We start from the raw sequence: 6,604 nt of genomic DNA, 5'->3' as shown, positions 1-6,604 counted from the left end.
CTGGAAGAGAGAGGAGTTGTTGGGGCTGATTTTGTTCTAGAAATCGTGGCTGGTAGCTTCAGCCACTGACAAACCCTCCACTGCATCCCCTGCCCTAAGATCCTGCTCAGCTTTCACCATCCCCTAAGGAAAAAGAGAAAGAGCTTGGGAAACAACAATACTGGGCCTGGGAATGCGCTCTCAAATCGGACAGCTGAGTAGCGACTCATTTAGATGATCCTGGACCCAACGGCCTTCCTCTCCTCCAGCCACAGTTTCCTCTGCCTGAACCCCACTGTGTCCTCACCGTGGGGTCAGCTCCTCTACATCTGCAAACCATGCTTGACACAGGAAGTCTGAGGCGTCTCCACATCAGCTCCTCATCTCTGCCTAGTGTGTGTATGCGTTGGGGATGAGGAACGGGCGGGCCTGAAAAATGCCACATGTCATTCCCAGACCCTTTAGATATAAATGAAGCATGATGAGAACAATGGGAGATAAGGGTGGATAACTGAGTTAGAAAGGGGCAGGGAGAGGCAAGTGGTAGAAGGAAGGAGAACAGAATTATATATCTGGTACATTTCTTTCTCACTCTTCATATTAGGTCTTCCCATCTGGGGAACAAGAAAGCAGAGGCTAAAAGAGATGAAGGAGCTGGTCCAAAGTGACATGGTGGTGGATCCAGTCGCAGTCCAGGAGCTGCCTGACTGCATTTGATAATTGCAATGTGAACATGCAGGGAGTGCACTGGCTTTCCTTATGATAGGGGGTTGGCGAAATTACCCTTCTCCTTCCATGTTAGAGAAAAATTACATATACTATACAAATATATGATAGCAAGAGCTTACCTTAAATAGGAAAATTACTCTGGATTATTCAGGTGGGCCCAATGTCATCATGGAGATTTTTAAAAGATGAAAGGGAGGCAGGAGTGTCAGAGTCACATGAGGGGAAACAAGGACTCAACGAGCCATCGCTCGCTTTGAAGATGAAAGGGCACCATGAATCCAGGAATGTGAGCAACCTAGAAAAGGCAAAATAGAAGGAAGATTCCTCTCAGCAGACTCCAGGAAGAGCACAGCCCTGACAACATGTGATTTTAGCCCACCGAGACCTGCAGCAGGCTTCTGACCTTCAGAACTGTAAGATAAAAAATCTGTGTTGTTTTAAGCCACTAAGCTTGCAGTTATCTGTGAAAGAAGCCATAGGAAACCAATAGAAAATAGTGTAGGGTTTTCTGAGTCCAGGGAGAAACTCTGTGGGGTCCAGAGAAGCAGCCCAACTCCTCATCTGAGGGGTGCTGGGAGGAGTGGGATGCGTCAGCACCTCAAGGGTGTCCTTTAGATGATCATTATCAGATGACCCACACATTATAAAGAAGGCTTTACATTCTTTCATATGATCATTTATCTGCTTCTTCCATAACTATGCTAACATGGTAGGACAAGTGGCATTTTTCCCTGTATTTTATACATTTTAAAATGTCAAAGTAAAAAACACTCTTGTTTTGAAGGAACTTCGGGGTTGAGAAGCTCAATAGACACCATTTCCCAGACCCTGAGGCAGAAAAGGAGGAGACTCAGCAGGGGTATGAGAGCGTGAGGGTCTCCGAGCTCCTGGGAGACACACTCTGTCACCTTCAGGGGAGACAAAGCACCCAGAAATACAGACTCACTATCTCCAGACCTCACAGCTGGCCACTGATTGGACCCAGACCCTGAGCTCTCTACTCAGGACCCTCGCCAGCCTGCTCTGGGGCTCCTACCTGCCCTGTGTCAAGCTGGCTGGGAATAGGGCCATCAAGGAAAGTCAGCTGCCTGGCAGGGTGCCCACCTTCCCGAAGCTCAGAGCCACACCCCAGCAGAGCTACTAGCCATTTCTGCCTTTTAGTTACCAAAGAAAAAAAAATACTGATTGTAAACATCACTTTAAAAGCATGCCATCTGACAGCCAGCTCAGCTGCAATACATCAGCCTGAATTGTACTCATTTATGGCAAAGCATTTTATATTAATGTTTCCATTGCTTATCACAGACACTGGCTTTAAAGTGCTTAAGCCAGCTGTACTGAGTTATTTATTAGGCTTCTTTTTTCCAAGTTTCCTTGTCCTTAAATAAAGTGTTTGTTTTACCTTCACAGATTTAAGAATTCCTCTTGTCTTCTGTCGATCACTTTTGATGGTTGGTGTGCCTGTATCCCCTCTTTCTCCAGGATATACTCAGAACCTTTGGAAGAAATGGATCTGAAGGTACCAAGGCCCATGGAAGGGACAAGGTTTGAGTGAGAAGGAGAGTTTAGTCTCTGCAGGGGCTTTTTGCTTCTCTTTTCCCCCACAATCAGGATTCTACCTCTGCTACAAGATGGAAGATCTTCAGTGGTTGCCTAAAGTCAACTCATTGGGCTATAATCAATGCTATGGATCATTGCCCACTTCCTTGGTGCCCTTCCTGACATTCTGACCACTCCTCTGCCCCCTTCATTAACTTTACGCTCCTCCTCTCTCTTACATGTGGGTGGCCTAAGGAATAGGGCTCAGACCTTCCTCCTTCAGAACTAGCACCTACCTGAAGTGAAGTGTAAAGACTGAATAGTGAGACCCACTCCCCCTTTCTTCACCTCCTGGGTTCCCAGAAGACTAACAACAAGTCAAAAACCTTTTTGTCTTTAGAGAGTTAGCTAAAAAAGTTTCCAGGACCTAGTCACTTCATACTGAAGCCCATCAGTCACAAAGGACCACCTGTAACCACAGAATTCCAGTCACAACATGGTTCTTCATTCTGAAATATGAACAGATAGCCAAGAATCAGCAGATATTTGAGAAAAACTCTAATAAAAAAACAAAAACTAGAAATAAGGGACTTAGAGAAAACAAAGGTGAAACAGGAAGCAAAAGAATTCTTTTTAAAAAGCTATTAATATCTTCAGAAAAAATAAGGTAGGTACCCATGCAACAAGAACAGAAAGCTATTGTAGAAGAACAGTCAGAAAATTTAAAAGAGTGCATGGGTATTAAATATGAAATAACCTTTAAAAATCTAATAGACTTCTAAAAGACTAACATAAGAAATCTCTTAGGGAGCAGACAAAGGACAATAAGATGAAATAAAGGAAATAATAGAAAAATTAAAGCATCTACCATGGAGGTCCAATAGTCTCTTAATAGACATTTAAATCTATTTGAGCTGATGGATGTTAACTAAATTTATTATTTATTATGGTAATCATTTCACAATACGTTAGTTCCCCCGTCATCAGTAGTTTCACTTTCCATGCTTTCAGTTACCCGTGGCAATAGATGTAGAAAAATATTAAATGGAAAATCCCAGAAATAGGTTTTAAATTGCACACTGTTCTGAGTGGCATGATGAAATTTCTCATTGTTCTGTTCCTTCCCAGCCAGGACATGAATCATTCTTTTGTCCAGCATATCCACTCTATACACACTATCCACCAGTTAGTCATTTAGTAACCAACTCGGTTCTCAGATCAACTGCTGCACTATCGCACTGCTTGTGTTTAAGTAGCCCTTATTTTACTTAAAAACATCCTCAAAGCACAAGAGTAGTGATGCTGGCAATTTGAATATGCAAAAAAAAAAGCCATAAAGCGCTTCCTTTAAATGAAAAGGTGAGTACAGTAGAATAAGATATTTTGAGAGAGACCACATTCACATAACTTTTATTACAGTGTATTGTTATAATTGTTCTATTTTATTATTAGCTATGGTGTTGATCTCTTACTGTGCCTAATTTATACATTAAAATTTATCATTGGTATAAATTCATAGGAAAAAAATATAGTATACATAAGGTTTAGTACTATCCGTGGTTTCAGGCATCCACAGGGGGTCTTGGACTCTATCTGCAGATAAAGAGGGACTACCTTATATGTAAGTCAAGTCATTATCTTAAACTTACTCAGAGCTGTATGTCAATTATATCTCAGTAAAACTGGGGAAAGAGAAAGAAAATAATCATATTTTCATTCCTTTGTGAATATCTTCATAGATATAAATATGAAAATCCTAAAAATTCACTTAATAGAAAATTGCAATACAACTGTACTGGGAGAATGGAAGAAAAAGACAGCACAGTGTGTCAGCTCAAAGAGAGAAAGCCTACCATGCTGTAGATGAAAGTTAAAAAATAATGTCCTGAAGATAGAGCAATATAATAATATTATTTAGAAATATGAAAGTAAATGCCAGCAATAAGAGCTTAAAATGTTGAAAATGGTATTTCTAGGGAGTAAGGCTCAGGATTAAGGATGAGTAGGCAAAGGAAATGCTAGGTTTTATTAAGTCTTGTCATAAATTTGAATTTTGTAATCACATACATGTACTAGTTTGATAGAAAGTAAAAATTTAACCCAGGTGCATGAACTTAATGCTATATGCATAGTTTTGTATTCTAGAAAGAGCAAGAGTCCACCATGAGCAGATGTATAGTGAGGAGAAAAAGCAGGTCCAGACCCTGCCCTCTTGGAACCTCTCTTTAAACACAGCATGCTGTCTCTTACCTCTGGATGGAGCTTACCTGCACAGAGCTTTCCCTGTCCACTTGCCTGTTGAAAAAATGCTGACTCAATTACCACAGCTCCTTTTACACCTTCCTTGACTCCCCAGAGGCAGCCAGCCAGGCCTCTCCTGGGTCCTACTACCGTTTGCGTAAACCTCCATTGAGCATGTATATTTGCAGGCCTATCTGTCAGCTAGTCATGCAAGGACTTCATTTTACCCTGAGTGTGTCCCTAATGCCCTAATGTCTAGCACAGTGTCTGATTCTATGGCAAAGCTCAGTAAGTGCTTGTTAAATAAAGGCATGCATGAATGGATGTGTGGGTGGTTGCATGGATGGATGGATGGATGGATGGATGGATGGATGGATGGATGGATGGGTGGATGGGCCAGTCTGTTTTCTTGTTACCTTCTAAAAGAACAAGTAATGTTGGTTGGATAGTAGACTGATTGGAAAGAAGACTGAGAAAGCAGGAAGTATCCAGGAAGTTGATTGTACCACCCTCCATGGGACAGGCATAGAGGCTGCACAGAGTGAGCCACCAGCACTCAGTGGGAGCTAAAATACTACATTATTGCTTCCGCAATACTTGAGGCCCAACATCATCCAAAACAGTGCACACAGTATTGTAGAAAGGAGGAAATTGATATAGAAAGGGGAGCCAGAGACCTTAAAGGCACACTTTGCAGCAGTGGCACTTGTCTTTGTTTGTGACTTCCAGTGGGAAGCTTTAATACCTCTTGGGTGCTGTGGAATGTGGAATGTTGCTCTCAGTTAACTAACAGTGATCACAAAGGAAGGAGTCAGGAACCCTCCAGTAATGATGTACCATGTCCAGTACCACAGGCTTGATGAACTGGTGGAATTCTTCTCAGGTCCAGCTTGTGGGTGCAATAAGTAGAGCTTAAATTAAGCTAATAGTTTGCATTCTTTCCACAAAGATCCCCAAGCAAGTGGGCAAGATGTAGGAATCATTTGTGGCCCCCTCCTGCCCCTGCCCCATTCAGCACAGTCATTTCCTAAATCAGAGGGCTCAACTTCATAATCTGAGTCTGAAGGGCAAGTACCATTTACCAAAGACTCAGAGGAAACTTGTAAAGCCCTGGTGACTCCACTGTGTTCACACCAAAAAGATTTTTAGCAACTGAAATTATGGATTTCCCATACATTCACCCAACCCAAGATGATAGCTGGTCAGCTTTGCATCGTGAGTTAAAGGCTCTGAAAAGACCACATGGCCCCAAAATATCTCCCCACTGGCCTGAGATTCTTTATTTCACTTTACAACCATGCCTGAAATTCCACCAATTAGAAACTCATTTATAAGCCCCTCTTGTAAATGTGCTACAGTGATTAGCTTTATTTGATGCTGCTCCAGAATCTAAAATTAGGACCAATGGTTGGGCCTAATAAAGAAAAATTGATGGGCTTTAGTTTGACTGAAAAAGCCTCTTCTATCAGTTCTTGCTCTTTAGCAATAGGACTGGCAACTCCCATGAATGACAGATAAACCATTGCTTACGACAAAATCTTCTTCTGAACAGCTCTAAAGAGATAGAAAGTTCTTCCTTGCTGTGGATTAATTAAACTTTGCTTCCCAACGCTCTCAGTGGTTTGCCCTAGTGCTGCTCTCAACAACACAAAGGGAGTCTAATCACCATCCCCTTGTCAAATATTCTAAGTCAGCCCTCCTCTCCCCTGAGCTCCAGTGGCCCTTCCTCCATACCTAACAGCTGGGCAGCATGTGTGCGCTTATTTGGTTAAATAAGGTATGGCTTCAGGATTCCTGGCCTGCCCACCAGAGTACGGCCTGTAGTAGGCGAGAAATTGCAGGGTGTCTGTGTTATTCGCTAACAGACTTGTAGTTTCTGCTTCCCACGGGCAAAACACTGGCACACACATGGCCAGATGGGGCTGGAAGGCTCACCTGGGCATTGTAGTCGGGCACCAGTCCTTGTACAGGAAAGTCAAATCAAAGAGAATGGCCCAAGAAGGTACCAACCCCTAGGCTGGCTGGTTCTGGCAAGACCTGTACCAGGGCACAGGAGACCCTAAGGGTGCATTCTCTGATGCAAAGCCAGAGGCTATTTGCTCTATGTTTCTCCATG

The sequence above is a fragment of the Miniopterus natalensis genome, chromosome 7, assembly GCF_054644295.1.
Source record: "Miniopterus natalensis isolate mMinNat1 chromosome 7, mMinNat1.hap1, whole genome shotgun sequence".
NCBI classification, from domain to species: Eukaryota; Metazoa; Chordata; class Mammalia; order Chiroptera; family Miniopteridae; genus Miniopterus; species Miniopterus natalensis.
Note: the sequence above shows the minus strand (reverse complement) of the source record.